Source organism: Harmonia axyridis, chromosome 2 (genome assembly GCF_914767665.1).
Source record: "Harmonia axyridis chromosome 2, icHarAxyr1.1, whole genome shotgun sequence".
In the NCBI taxonomy this organism is placed as follows: Eukaryota; Metazoa; Arthropoda; class Insecta; order Coleoptera; family Coccinellidae; genus Harmonia; species Harmonia axyridis.
This window is the reverse complement of record NC_059502.1, coordinates 23,422,312-23,438,182: the sequence shown is the minus strand read 5'-3', so window position 1 is coordinate 23,438,182 and position 15,871 is coordinate 23,422,312. Positions and strand designations below refer to the sequence as shown.

Genomic DNA, 15,871 nt, shown 5'->3' with positions numbered 1-15,871 from the left:
TATTCTTTTTTTTTTGCATTTTTTTCTGTTATTCATTTTTTCATTATGTTATTGTATGTGGTTAAGTAACAGTGGAGGAAAGTATGGTGAATTTCGAAGTGGCTCACTTGAATACGAGGTCCCTTCTATCCAAATTTGATGATTTCAACAGAATTGTTTCACAGGGGATTACGCTTTGATGGCGATAATGCTGATAATGGCGATTATAACTGTTGATACTATTTCTCTCCCCTTTTAATACTTTTAATAACTTTTAATAAAACAGTATAGTAGGTATACTGTAATGTAGGTCAAATTCCAATATCAATTTCAGTAGCGATATTTCCGCAAGGTAGCTACTATTGGAATTCATTGTTGAATTACCAATAATTTGTTACTATGTCGTCAATGATAATTTGTAAACTATATTCTCATATATATATATATGCATATAAGCCGATATAGGCAGTTCCATAAGAAATGTTCTAGATTCGACATTATTGTTTCTTCACACGATCTCGTGTAATGTAAAGTTGGTGATACTATGAATAAACCTCATCTGTTACTCCCTTGAGTGTGTGTCTTATTTCACCCTGCATGAACGATAAGACTGGTACCTGGTAAGAACATCACAATACAATACATATAGACCTCCAACAGTTTAACAGCGACCTTAAATCTTAGAAATGCTATATATGACGTAGAAAACAATGATGATAAGCTTCAATCATTCAATTCTAACATTCTTGCACTCGTCGATATTCATGAACCAAAGAAAACCTTATCAAGGAGAGGAATGCAGCATTAGCTCTTTTTAAGAGAAGCAAGTGTGTACACCACTAGAATTTCTATTTCTATGTGGAGTTATTTTTCAATTCGAGTGAGAAAAACTTCTCAAATAAAAAAATAACTGGATATTATTTTCTTAGGCCGAAAGAAGCAAAGAAGAATGGAAATATTTTGAATTATTGCAGGATGAGCAGGTGCAAATCGAAGAAATATGGGGCTCGAGCGACTTGGGTGGTTGAAATGTTCAATACTACCAGTGGCAATATATCGTGCAAATACCACAGGGAGAAATAAACCTTGGAATTTATATTGAAACATTCGGGCCTGCTGAAAACTAAACCTTGTACTCAGCTGAAAGCCTATATATGAGCTCACTAAAAAAATTTCATTGCAAAACGTGACATTACTTACGTGAAGAAATAATGCAGTCGCTATTATACAAGGTGTCCAAAAAGGGTATCGGGTATTCGTAACTTCGATAAATCAAAAACTAGTTACAATTAAAAAAAAAAATTATTGTTAATTATTACAGCATGAAGTGGAAAATTATTTGGAAAAGATTATGTTATCTAAATGGTGACCGTTACGCTGCTGGCACTCTTCTAATCGGGAATGAAAATTGGCGATCACACGCTGACACATAGCTTTCGATATTGCTGCCATTTCTGACCTTATGTTTTGGTTCAATTGGGTCAAATTCATTGGATTATTCTCATACCTCACCTTTAATGTACCCCCATGCAAAATAGTCAAGTGGACTAAGGTCGGGCCTTCTGGGAGGCCAGTTGATGTTACCCCTACGCGAAATGACCTTATTAGGGAATAATTCTTCAACAGCTACCATTGCTTGATTTGTTGTATGGCGAGTGGCCCCATCTTGTTGAAACCACGTTCTTGAATTATAATCTTGAAATTCCAGTAACTCTGGACCCAAAAAGTTTCGCAGCATATCGCAATAACGGTCACTATTTACATTGAGTGGTTGGCCTCGTCGATTTTCATGAAAATAAGGACCGTTTCTTCCTCGGGGACTGAACGAGAGCGTTCAAATTCTTGAATTTTTATCGTCGCACCTGTATTTTCGAACATCCGGATCCATTTTCTAATGGAGTCATCACTTGGTGCATGGCGTGTACGATATTCCTCACGATATAAACGTTGAGATTGTTGAGAAGCTACTATTGAATCACCGTTGCGATAATACTCTCGTGCGCAAAAAGCGCGATGCGTTCCTGGGTACTGCTCCATCGTCACTGAAACTCCAAAAAATTGCGGACATCACGATCCCCTTCACAATCCCCCCCGTCACTCATTCTTAAATGCAGCGACAAAACAAATACCCGATACCCTTTTTGGACACCTTGTATAATAATAATATTAATGTTTATTTGACTTCAAAATAATCGACATTCGTACATAAAATATTGTGTAATGAATAAATGAATATTCCTTTCAATATTCCTGCATTCCTTTAATGTCAAAATGGGTATGGTTAGTTCTTTCGGCATTATCATTTAATATGTTGGTAGATACTCACAATGTTCCTTGAATTCTATTGATGTACTGACCTGCAAAATAAAAGATATCATCAATATGATTGAAATCAAAAGGTATGAAAAAGCAGATTGATTATATTCGTATTAAATTTTCTAAAAATTCCCATTAGAAGGAATTAGAAGCTTTTTCATTCAGCAATAGTAAAAGAAATTCCACTGTATCAATCAGAGGATACGATAATATTCCAAATTACAATGTTTTCAGAAAACTCTTTATGTTATCAATAATATTTCAATTTCGATTTTTCCCATTCCACTATATGTTAGATGTAAAACTAATACCTGTTTTGAATATCTATGTTTGTCAATTTTGATGTCACTAATCAATGCTACACGTTATAGCTAAATAGGAATTAGACAAAAATATCAAAGTCTTTTGATTCTAGGGTCCCGGTCACTCGAAAATCGAAGAAAATAAAGCAATCTGGCATTTTCCAGAAAAAGAGCGAGAGTATATAGTAAAAACATATGGAAAGCACTGACGTGAACCAGTTTGTTTGTTTTCACCAAGTTTCAACATGGAATTAAGTAAACACCGAGTTATTGATGGCAAGTGACGCGTTATGTGTGGTTGTTTGAAAAATATATGAAAACGAGTTTCGTGTATTGATAAAACACTGTTTTTGATGGTAAATTATACTGTGCAAGCAAAGCGATGGTTTAATAGGTTTGATTCATAGATCTACTCTATGGACAATAACGGTTAAAAAAGAGGTATTCTGATTTCAAATTTGGCCCTGATGAAGAAGTAATTGCCGAGGTTGAAGCCTATCTCGAAAATAAATAGGCTGGAGAGTCTTTTTACTGGTTGAGCCCGGGACTAATCGATTTGAGTGAATGCGGTGGGCAATTAGTTCATTAAAGAACGAGCGCTCAAAAGTACCCGGCTCCACGTTAGTGCTTTTGTCATTGTCAATTCTCAAAAATAAATCTCCTATCAGTCAAATATAAACTGCTCTCCTCCATTGACCCTTCAACAGACAGCCAACTACCCGAATCCGTTTGAATGAATTCTATTTCGGTACATCTGTCACCTAGAGTCGACACCTCCAGAGAGGGAATCCTTTCTCCTCTTGACTCAGCATCAACAACGAGAACTCCAACACTTGAACTTCCCGAAGAGTTGCTCCTGACTACTTCAAGTGCTCGCTGGATGCTCTGGAGAGAAGGGAAAATCGATAGTGGCAATGATGCGCTTTGTTATGGACCCTCCTCCCGTCCTCTGTGAGAGAATTAAAACGAAATGACTCCGGCCTTTGTTTAAGTTTATTCGTCTCATCTAGTCTTCTATTAGAGTTGGAGGAATACACAGGTCGAGATAAAGGTATTATTGTATCACTTCCGAATGGACACGTCAGGCATGTTGGAAGGGGTCTTATTTTTGCTCGTGCCTTTCCAGGCGATGATGTTGCATGACAATCCGTCCATTCTCTCGATTTCACTTTCTCGGGACGTTCAGGAATTACGTTCCAGACGAGCTTAATTTCTAGCCGTGAACTTGAGACAAATACCTGGAATTTTTAGGCATTGTGGATTTTGTTAACTTTTTCATCTTCTAAACCGAGCCTAATGAAAAAGTTTGATTATGTTGTTTTAGGAGAACCGTTTGAAATTAAATCAGAATGAAGAGAGTACTGACTTGAATGGACTAGTTTAGTGATGTTGATAATACTATATTTGACACGATAGAATTAAAATATAGAGCGAAACTGATAAATCAGTGAAAAAATTTTGAAAATCCATCAATAAATGACTGAGAAATAGATTATTTAAATTTACGTATTTTAGCGTGGAACGTCTTTGGTCTGTGACGTCACGGCTCTTGCCTGTGATCGCTACACCATAAATTACGTTTAAATACTTAGCCGCGCCAAGGCTCTCGCGCCGTTTGTAGTTGTACAGTGTAGTTTTAACTCGAGTTTTGTTTTTATGTCACCATAATGGAAGAAGGCTTCGTGAAAGGACAAAGTGACAATTTGCCTAAAATAGATATATTCGCAGTGATGAAGTTTTTTTCTTCAAATCCATCTTATGTCAGTGCAGAAATAAAAAGAGTTAAACTTTTCAAGTAAGTATCTACTTTTGAGTTTGCTTCATCATGGTTCAACTTATAACAATGATTTATTTAAAAAACGTTTCATAAACAGTTTGTAGTTGAGTACTGATTGTTGAAGTCTATCAATGGCAAAACATATTTATGTGAGGAGTAAAAAGTAAAAAAAGAAAAAAGTAATTTATATGAGGAGCTATTGATGGCTCCTCATTCATTCATTCGTCAACTGATTGACCACAACTGTATACAAGTACAATATATGTGGTCTCCTAAAGCGCTATTGGCGATTAATTTTTTTTTCAGTATTTGTTCTGAAGTTTTCATGGTTCTGATGTCAATATCAACACGAAACATCATACAAAGGTTGATTATACTCCATACAGGTTTGGAAAAAACATTGATTATACTCCATACAGGTTTGGAAAAAACATTCGTTTAGGATATTCAGTAGTTATATACCAAGTGCTTGCCGAATATGCTGCACAAGGTGCAGTCATGAAAATATTCGATAATTTAGCATTTTCAATTGTGGGGCAGAAATAATACAAAACGAAAAATTATGAATTTCAGATAAATGATGATTGATGGTATGATAGACCTAGTCATACTAGTTGGTGCCGAAGGTTGTAGAATATTGAGAAGGATCAAGAGAATTTTTTGAAGAATACACCCTGGCAAAAATTCGTTTGAGCCTATCGAAAGGGTACGTCCTGAAATATAAGGTGAATAAATATATAATATATGGTGAAGATTTCCTATATTCTTATAAAAATATAAATAAAATCTTTTTTCTACATTCATGCAAAAAGCAAAACTTTATTCAACTATATTTAGTGGAAAAAGAAGTTCTTTATTGCACTAGTGCAATAAAGTTTTTATTGCACTCATCTGTCATTCTACTTCAACGTGCTGTCATCATGACAAACATAAACGTTCAAACCCCCTACATATTTATCAGATATGCTGTGAGATTGGCAATACGTTTTAAACAGTTCATTCACTTTCAACATTTAGGGTAAAAATAAAGTTTGAGTTGAATTGTTCGTAACGTATTAGTTCCTGTTTCAATGCAAATCGATATTAATAATAAAGTATTCAAGTTGCGCTTTTCATTTTCCTACACCTAGTGCCGCACCTCAATAAATCATTTTTTGCATGAACGTAGAAAAAATGTTGTATGCAACTCGTGCAAAAATTGTTGATTGCACTCGACGTGAAATTGTTATACGAGGCCGTTAGGCCGAGTTGGACAACACGTCGAGTGCAATAAACAATTATTGCACGAGTTGCATACAACATTCACTTTTTGCACTTGTTGCATAAATAACTATTTGACAATAACCCCTAATGTTTTCGATGGTTTGAAACACCAAAAAAATATTGATCTAAAGCACCTGGCAAATACCCGAATATTTTCACGCTGCATTGATATTCAGTTGTTATATCCCGAGTGCTTGCCAAATAATCGAATATTTGCAAGGGAAAATATATATTAGATATTCATGGATAGATGGCAGAATTCATAAGCCCTTCATGCTTACCAAATTATCAAATATTTTTTCTCTTGCACTTGCAGTCCAGAAAATATTCGAGTAATTGGCAAAAACTCGGCATATAACTACTGATTAAATAAGTCATGTTTTGATGAACCAATGAAATTTGTTAATTTCCAATAGTAGGCGTATTGATAAGTGAATATACCCTTGGCGACGGGGTATAATTGTTTTGGTCTTTCGCCTCTTGCCTTATTGTGATCATTTCGAAAGTAACGTTCTTGGACGTTCGCCAAAAAATAAATACCTAAAAGAAAAGCTCAATTAAATGCAATGAATTATTCAGAATGCAGCGCTTTGATTATATTCATATAAATTGAAAATATTATTCGTTATTTAATGGTAACGAATACCAACTCGAGCATAGACAATATATACGAACCTCTTCACTCGACGTAGTTCGCGAAACACAACTCGAGCTGCGTTCTAGTGATGTTTCGCAAACGACGTCTCGTGACTCAATGTATAATCCAATATTGTCTATGCTCTGGTGATATTATAACTGATTTCACAGGGTTAGAATTATTCAGACGGGCAGTACAGGATATCGAAAACCGTAAGAAATTATTTCTAACGTTGGCCTCAATTAAAAAAAAGTTGCGTTATGTAGGGATGAGTGTGTTGGTGTAAACAAATTCAAAATATCTCCAATGGTTCCCGAGATATCTCGAAAAAACTGATAATCGAGAGTTTCTTTTTTTCCTGTATAACTCACTTGTTTTTAGAGATAACTCCACGAAATTCGATTTGTAGCTATTATCGAATATATAGATTTTAATGGTGTCTTCAGATTTTTTCTGTTCACCATTGTTTCAGAGACGCGATAGTCAATCAATTTTTTCCCATGGACGCCATAGTGGTTCTTCTTATGGGGTGATAAAGAAACAATTACAAATTCAACAATGTATCACACTCTACAAAAATATCGAGCCCAGCTACGCAAATTTCAACCATTGTGGTCCAGCTCAGTGATATGCCAATGAATTTTTCAAAATGCAGCGCTTTGGTTATAGCTATTGAAATCAAAAATATTATTCGTTATAATCGTAAAGGGTACTCTTAGCATGGACAATATATTTCTATTATACAAACCTCTTCACTCGACATATTTCAAGATACACAACTCGAGCTGCGCTCTCGTGATGTTTCGCGATCTACATCTCATGACTCGGTGTATAATCGAATATTGTCCATGCTCTTGTTGTATTATAACTGATCATTAAAATTCAACCAACAGTTTACCAGTGAACCCAATCTGCCAAATATTATGATATAACGATCATCAATCATAGAAACAAATTAAACAATATTCCATCGAAAACTTGAATTCACCATAAAAATGGAAAACTCACATCAAAGAGAATCTTGAAGATCTTCGAGTTCCTTCGTTCTCCATATTTTATTCCAATAAAAGGAAGCAAACCGAGCAGTCGAGTTGACATCACACAAAAAGGATAAATATATATGTTGATATTCTGTAAACCACGTAATTGTCTTATTTTCTCTCAGCTCCAGTAGCATTTCATCCCTCACCCCTCATTCCTCAGTGAGCGCCCCTGAAAGAATTGTCAGCGGGGCGCAAACTGTCTATCGGCAATCTGTCTTCAACTGAAACTCGGTTCCTGCAGGAGTTCGGCGAAATTGGCGGATTTTGATGGCTCTCATTCACAGAGGGTTGAAATGCACTCGACGGCAAGGAGATGGGGAGGCTTTGATCTGTCGACGAATGTTTTCAGGAAAATTAACACTGGAGAGGGGGCAGATTGCTATTGAACGAGATCGGATGGAATGATTTACTGAGAGAGCGATATTTTTGAACACTCGTTGGTATGGGGGTCAGATTTTTATAGGAAATTTTTATGTACTAGATCAGTTCACCGAAAAAAAAGCAACAAGGAACAACAAGGCAAAAAGTATCAAACAAATCAAGCATAATTGGTAGAATGTAGGTACATAACATTTAAGGAAGTTTCCTGAATAAGAGTCTATCAAACAGATACTTGAAAGAATAAACATATCACTAAGGGAAATAATCAGTCATCAGGGCTGTGCCCACACAATTTCAACAAACTCATTTTTCTGATTGATTATTAAATATTGAACTTTTCGAAAACAATGTTTTTATTAGGCCAATTTAAGAGTCCTCGGTGTGAAGCACAGATGGCGGTGCTAGTATCAAATCCATATGATTTTTAGTTAGTACCAACCTTCAAACGATACGTGTCAAAATTTGACAGTAGTCCGACCATTAGTTTGTGAGATATTGCGTTGTGAGTGTAGCTACTCTTGTAATTTGAAAAAAGATGAAAAAAAATTTCGTGTGCTGATAAAATATTGCTTTTTGAAGGGAAAAAATATAGTTGAAGCAAAATCTTGGCTTGATGAAGAGTTTCCGGGGTCTGCACCAGGAAAATCAACCATCACTGATTGATATGCTGAGTGGTGAAATGAGCACCGAAGACGGCGAACGCAGTGGACGCCCAAAAGAGGCTGCCATTGACGAAAAAATCAAAAAAGTTCACAAAATAAATTTGTATGACCGTAAAGTGAAGTTGTTCGAGATAGCAGACATTGTGAAGATATCATCTGAACGTGTACATCATTCACGAATATTTGTACATGAGAAAGCTGTGTGCACAATGGGCCCCACGCGAGCTCACAATCGATCGAAAGCAACAACGTGTTAATGATTCTGGGCAGTGTTTGAAACTGTTGCAATAAACCTGAATTTTTGCGTCGATATGTGACAATGGATGAAACATGGCTCCATCATTTCACTCCGGAGTCCAATCTAAAATCAGCTGAGTGGACTCTACACGATGAAACGATTCCAAATCGAGGAAAAACACAACAGTCAGCTGGCAAGGTTATGGCAACAGTATTCTTGGATGCGCAAGGTATAATATTCATAGATTACCTTCAAAAGGGCCAGACCGTCAACAGCGATTATTATATAGCTTTATTGGATCGTTTAAAGGATGAAATCGTTAAAAAAGGGCCCATTTGAAGAAAAAAAGGTGCTGTTTCATCAATAAAATGCACCTTGTCACAAACCAATGGAAACAATAGCAAAATTGCATGAATTTGGCTACGAATTGCTTCTGCTTCCACCGTATTCGTAAATCGAATTTTGCCAAAAAAATGTGTTTTACTATGGTACACCGGGGACTTTCCAACTGGCCTCTTTGTGTACCTTTTTCAAGAATCACTCATGATCAATGTGATTGAATCGTTATTTTCCGAATCATTGGAAAATTATTTCCAATGATTTCCAACCAGCACATTGATTTGCGTACCGAGAAGAATATTGCTGGTGTAGCGCGAAGTGTTGAAGGAGACACCGAAATGTCGATATGTCGCTATTCTCATCTTGTTGGTCTTAGTCCTTCTACTACGTGGAATATTTCACGTGAGGAAACTCTCGAAGAGTTCATTTAGCTATAGGGTTTGCTTCTCCTATTCAAATACTTAGAATTGATTGAAAGGCTGAAAATTATGGGTTGTAGGTTGAAAATCTTGTCCAAGTTCATGATCTTCTCATAAACACCCTGTAAATTTTTGGTCCAAACCGCAAACAGTCTTATAATAATACATATTGTCAGGATCGAAAATTGAAAAGCTTTTAAATTCAGAGAGTTATGAATCTCACACACCAAAATGCAAATTTTCATCACAGAATAATGACCATTATAAAAGTTTAATGAGTCTACTTGATGAAGGATATTTAATATAAATAGAAACAATTAGGACCATGATTAATTTCCATTCCATCAATTCGAAATACTGAAATTCAGTAAGGCAAAAATGTTTTCGCAACTGATGCATCTTTCCCACGACATAAAAAAACCTATTTTTCCAACGGTTACTTCGCGGAATGAAAAATGTTGACGCACAAAAACACAAAAGTGTGCTGTGTTACGTGTTTGTAAGGAAAATACCCACGTTACCCAGGAGCAACATTACTCCTCAATACGTACCGTATACCCGAGCCCTCGTTGTTTTGAGCTAATAACGTGAAAGCCATGCCTCGGGACGAGATTCGGTCTAATTTCCACCCAATATTTTTCTCGACGTTAATGAAAATTCCATTTTCGGTATTTGCCCTCAGCCGACGAGGCTTTCCGGTCCAGACTATGGTTTTTCGGGATGCAGTTAAGTAAGTCGTTCACGTCCCATCTAAAATTCATATCGTCGAAATGAGTTCTTGAAAGATGGATTCAACGCGTATTAAAATTTTTCAGCAACATCGTTCAGAGGTCGCATTAGAGATTTGGGGAAAATGGGAGGGAAATTAGTTGGAGTGAATTTTCTCAAGAGCGGAGATTACTCTCCTCAACTGGAAATGAGCTTCAAGTTGGAATTTATATCCGAATTAGCTTCGAAATGCTTCAATAATTATCTTTGTCTATCGTTGCGCGGTGAATTATAATCTTCATCTATTCATAAAAACGTAACTGGGAATTGGTTAATGAAACCAAAAAATATGTTGATCCTCCAAATTCATTTCTCTAATTCTGTGGTTATTCCGTTCATTCTTCCACATCTTGTAGAACAAAATCGTGCGAGAATATATCAAAAACGCACAGTTTTCATGGTTATATTTTATTATTCTATGTTGGTACTTCGAACTTTCCGCCACGGCTTTATCTGTCAAATCATCAATTTGTTCTGCCAACCAACATTTTCCAATGCAAAAATCACTAAAATATATTTATGGGAATATTTCATTAATTTCAATGAAAATGCAATGAATTAGAGAAAATAATGTATAATACTCGTACAGAAGGCCCATTCTACCACTCGTTCATTCCAAAACTCGCCACTTCGTGGCTCGTTTTTGAATTTTGAACTCGTGGAAGAATATCAATGCCTTCTGCACTTGTATTATAAATAACTATTCTCACTTCCTAAAAACCAAAAATAATACTAAGTTATTCTGTGATTCAAATCCATGTTCAAATAATGAAGCACTCTGTCGCAGGAATTTGGATAATAAATGATTATGACTTATGATTTTGTTCTTTTTTTTTCAAGGCTCATCATACAACTACCAAAATATGTAATTAAATTAGTCAGATAGTCAAAAAGAACAAATAGTTTTTGATGTGTGCCAGTCAGTGGAATATTAAAATAAGTCATTAATCATTTATTGTCCAAATTCCTGCGACGGAGTTCTTAATACTAGTAATAATAATATAACAAGACATTATCCATTCATAGAACTTAAAATTTTTGAAGGTATTTTCAAGAAGTCAGCTCAACACGAACGCGCCTTTTTGTGTCTTCAATCTAGTGAAAGTGGGTGGATGTAACTAGCTCAAATTTTTTGTAGAGGGTATTCGTAAATTTGAGAGTTAATCGGAAATGATAGATTCCTCTTATCATTTTAAGAAAAGAATGCTATAAACATGGGTGCACAAACGTTTTGTTTTCGAGATACATGCAGTTGAAGTTTGGGTTTTTTCAACTTTTTTCTCATAGAATCTGTAATTCACAAGATATTCAACTGCAAGGTGAGATATTAATTTTTAATGCAAATTTATATGGTGATATTTTTTCGGGAACAATGCTCGCTTTTTTCCTCTTGAACTTTTTTCTGTTGGACCACTGTCCTGTGCCGCACTTTTTGATATCTTGTAGTTTCGTCGTATCTGCTACCAATTTCGAGAAAAAAAATTCAAACAATTCTCTAGTGATCCTCAAGAAAATCCAAATTATTATAAAGATCCAGTTAGTAAGCTGTGATATAACAAAAAAAATTAAGTATAAATTTTTGTACTCAATTCCCCAATCTGTAGCAAACATTTATAAAAATTCGATAAACCGGTTTAATCGCCACAAAAAAGTAAGATTACAAGAAACAACCTATATCTCGAAAACAAGCTTTTGCGGGCCCATGAGATTTTTTTTCTAAATAATCTGAGAAATCTTGACTTTCAGGAACACCCTGTATAATATTCAAGGAGTTTTCGGTCAGAAATCATTCACAAGACGTGGTCACGAGTTTTCTTTTCTCAAATATGGTTTTTCTTCGACGAAATTTCTCTCGCAAAAACCGCATAATGCTCAGAAGATATTATATTCATTTACTTTCACAACACTCCTCGCTATCATTAGATTTTAAGCTGCATTTTTGGAATTCCAGATCCTTGTCTCATAACTTATTATGATTAGTTTTATGAATTTGGGGTTGCAATGGACTTGTCGAATTATATACTGCTCCATAAAAATCATTTCAAGAGTGTTTCAAAAGTTTTCAATTTCTTTTCACCATCTTTTGAAATATGAGAAATGTAAATGTTTACTCACTTATCTAAATCTTTTTCTTTGGCCACTCCATTATGAGTTTCATTTTTAATTTTAAAAAAATTAAAAATAAATAATTGAACTTTCAAAATTGTAAGTAGCCGAAACACACTGCATATTTGACCAAATGCAGAGAACAATGCTTTTAATAATATCTCATATTAATGACTGTTCACATCTTGATTACTCAGAGTGGTGATGGTTATCCAGAATAACATTTTGCATTGTTTAACAATTGAAGAACAAATGAAAGTTTTCAGGGGCCTCTAGCGTCAAAACTAGCCTAGAGAAAAACTTCTGCCTATTGATCCTTTTATTTGGAATGACTTGGACTAAAACATATCAAAAATTCAGCCAATTCGACAAAGGCCACTTTCTTCAATAAAGGGTGCCGTATCGTTTCTCTTCAGTGTCATATTTTCTTTTTATAAAATTTCCACTGATTTTCGAATTATCCTTTACATAATAGGACTTGATTTATCTTCTTGTAAATATGACCTGAATGCCATTAGCCTTGTCGAGGTAGAAATAACATCCGGAAATCTGCAAATGATAGATCGCGAATCACAGATAACGCATCTCCCCTCCTCCCTCCTTAAAATTCTTCATCTAGCGGGAAATTTCCGCCCTACAAGGGGCGCTCTGTGCTACGGAAATTAGACAGACATATTGCCTCTGGGGTGAGTTGCCCCCGTTTGATATTGTGCAGCCCTTGGGGGCCCTGTAAACAAGAATATTCAACGGGATGATAACTACGATTTAGAGTGGTCTACAATTCCCATATACACCCGCACACATGGCTAGGCTTAAGACCCCTGAATTATGACTTGGGGATGAAAAAGACATTCATTCGCGTGAGGCGTGAAAGTTAACGAAATTATTATATGCGGGATCTGGCCTGTTGTGGCCTACGTGAAGGTCGGTAGTAGGCATGAAAATGGAAGAGGATTAGGAGGAATTTGGGCTGTTGGACGTTGCTTGGAATATTCATCTGGATTTGATTAGTGCAGATGCCGGGGTAAGTTGGTGTTCCATTTATGGGTATAGGTCCATCGTATGCTCCCAAAAAGATTTGACGTAATTACCTAAATGTATTTCATGAAAAAATGATAGTTCTGTTTCGAAAATCTCGAAGCAAAACCACAAGTAGGGATTCACGGCTTGACTTGATTTTCAAGCTACTTGGCTTGAGCTTGACTTGATTTCAATTTCACGTCGAGTCAATTATTTATTTATCAAGTGCTTGAATCATATCAAGCTACTGGATTTTTAGCTGTTCTATTGTGGAGTATCACATCAATAAAAAAATGATGAAATGGGACGAAACCTTGCAAAAAACACTTTTATTCATTGAATTTATTGTATAAATGAACCGAAAATACCAACTTTTTTGAAATAGAAACATAAATTAAATCACTATGAATCATAAAAAATGATGGAAATGACAAGTTTCTTAATATTGAAAAACCTGCAGGCTTTGTTTGATTTCATAATTTTCCATCCAGGATCTAAGACACATGAGGCATGTATATAGAGTAATCCGAAGGATAAGTTGAAATTATTTTCATTTATACAGGGTATTCGAAAACAAATGTATAGACCAAAGTTACACTATTCTCTAACGTAACACCCTGTATATGAATTCATGAATTCAAATGAAATGGCAAGCTCAAACGATGAGTCTTTTGAAAATGAACCAAATAGCCATTACAGAGTATAGATCGCTTTAGAATGACGATGTAATGAAATAACACAATAAAATAGCAATAGAATATTAAAATTAACAAAATCAAAATGAGAAGTAAATGTCTATTGTAGTTATATGTCCAATGACATGTCATTTTTTAATTTGATTTGATTTACTTGGCCATATTTCCATGTGTATGTGATATGTGGTACCTACTTGAAGTTTCATTAATGATTTGGCTTGTGTTTTCAAAGTATTTTGGTTCTTCATTGATTATCTGTTTGCCACATGTTCGTGACATACTATGGTTTATTAAATAACTGAAATAGTTAGTCCTGATTCTAAATCCATTTATGCATCATTCATCATATTTTTTTTGTTAGAGTAAATTTCTTTTGAAAGTTGAGGATACTAACGGGTGTTTTTTTTCGAGGTATATAACTTTAAGTTGGCGACCGATTTAACAGCTGTCAAGTGATTTATTCTCAGTTTGGTTTGGCAATTCATCATGAATAGACTCACGCCTGAACAACGCTTGCAAAGAGTGCAATTTTATTTCGAAAATAATGGTTCTGTGCGGAATACGTATCGCGCACTACGTCCATTTTATTTTGTTTAGCGATGAAGCGCACTTCTGGTTGAATGGCTACGTCAACAAACAAAACTGCCGCACTTGGAGTGAAACTAATCCTCAAGTGTATGTCGAAATACCGTTACATCCAGAAAAACTGACTGTTTGGTGCGCTTTATGGGCTGCTGGAATCATTGGTCAGTACTTCTTCAAGAACGATGATGGCCAGAACGTTACAGTCAATGGTGATCGGTATAGAGCCATGATTACTAACTTTTTCATTCCTGAATTGAACAACCATGATGTCCAGGAGCTGTGGTTCCAACATGTCACACAGCTCGTGCCACAATCGATTTATTGCAAGACACGTTTGGTGACCGCCTAATTTCACGTTTTGGACCTGTGAATAGACCTCAAAGATCTTGTGATTTAACACCGCTAGACTACTCTCTGTGGGGCTATGTAAAGTCATTGGTCTATGCGGATAAGCCACAAACCCTTGACCATTTGGTAGACAACATTCGCCGTGTTATTGCCGATATACGGCTACAAATGTTGGAAAAAGTAATCGAAAATTGGACGTCCAGATTGGACTACATCCGAGCCAGCCGTGGCGGTCATATGCCAGAAATCATACTTATAATGTAATGCCACAAGATTATCTTGCAGATAAATAAAATTCATGTCAATCGAATAATCCATCGTTGTTTTATTGCAATGTAAAGTTCTATAGCTCTGAAAAAACACCCTTTATACAACAAGACTTCAACTCGAATACTATGGTTAAGTCTCGTAGATGAAGTTCCGGACTGGACATATCTAAATAAGCGGCATTGACATATCTTGATTTGCGACGAAAGGTTTTCAACCTTATCTATAAGTTAACGTAGCAGATAAGGTTTTTGTGATGAATACAAGAAATTAATGAGTTTTTTGAAAATCACAATCACAAAAATCACAACTGAAAATTATGTATAACAGAATGCTAATATACATTTGATGTTATCAAATTCTAGATATTTATTTAGAGAAAAGAGTATTATGATTCATTCTCGACTCAATCAGCTTCAATGGAGTTTCCAGGGAAAACTTAATATCTTGAGGATAAATAGGTTTTCACGAAATGTTGAGCTGAATATAAGCTTATCTCATCCGATCTTTAGCAACTCTAAAAAGTCCTTAACCAGTTCAGTCGAGAATAATCTCCACCCAGGAGTTAAATCTCCAGTATGATAGGATGGACTGTGTCATCCACAAAATGTCCAATAATATTACTAATCTCCAGAGGTGAAACTGGCTTGAACCTACAAAACCAACGAATGCATCGGAAAGAATGAAAGAATTACATACTCAGCTGAATCCACAGGAAGCGAATTT

At 35.6% G+C, this 15,871-nt stretch overlaps 1 protein-coding gene across 1 annotated transcript in view; it reads right to left on the bottom strand.

Annotated features, from left to right (window-relative positions):
- LOC123672596 (hemicentin-1) overlaps positions 1-15,871 on the bottom strand; it is a 454,027-nt gene that overhangs the window by 291,138 nt on the left and 147,018 nt on the right. The window lies entirely within an intron of this gene.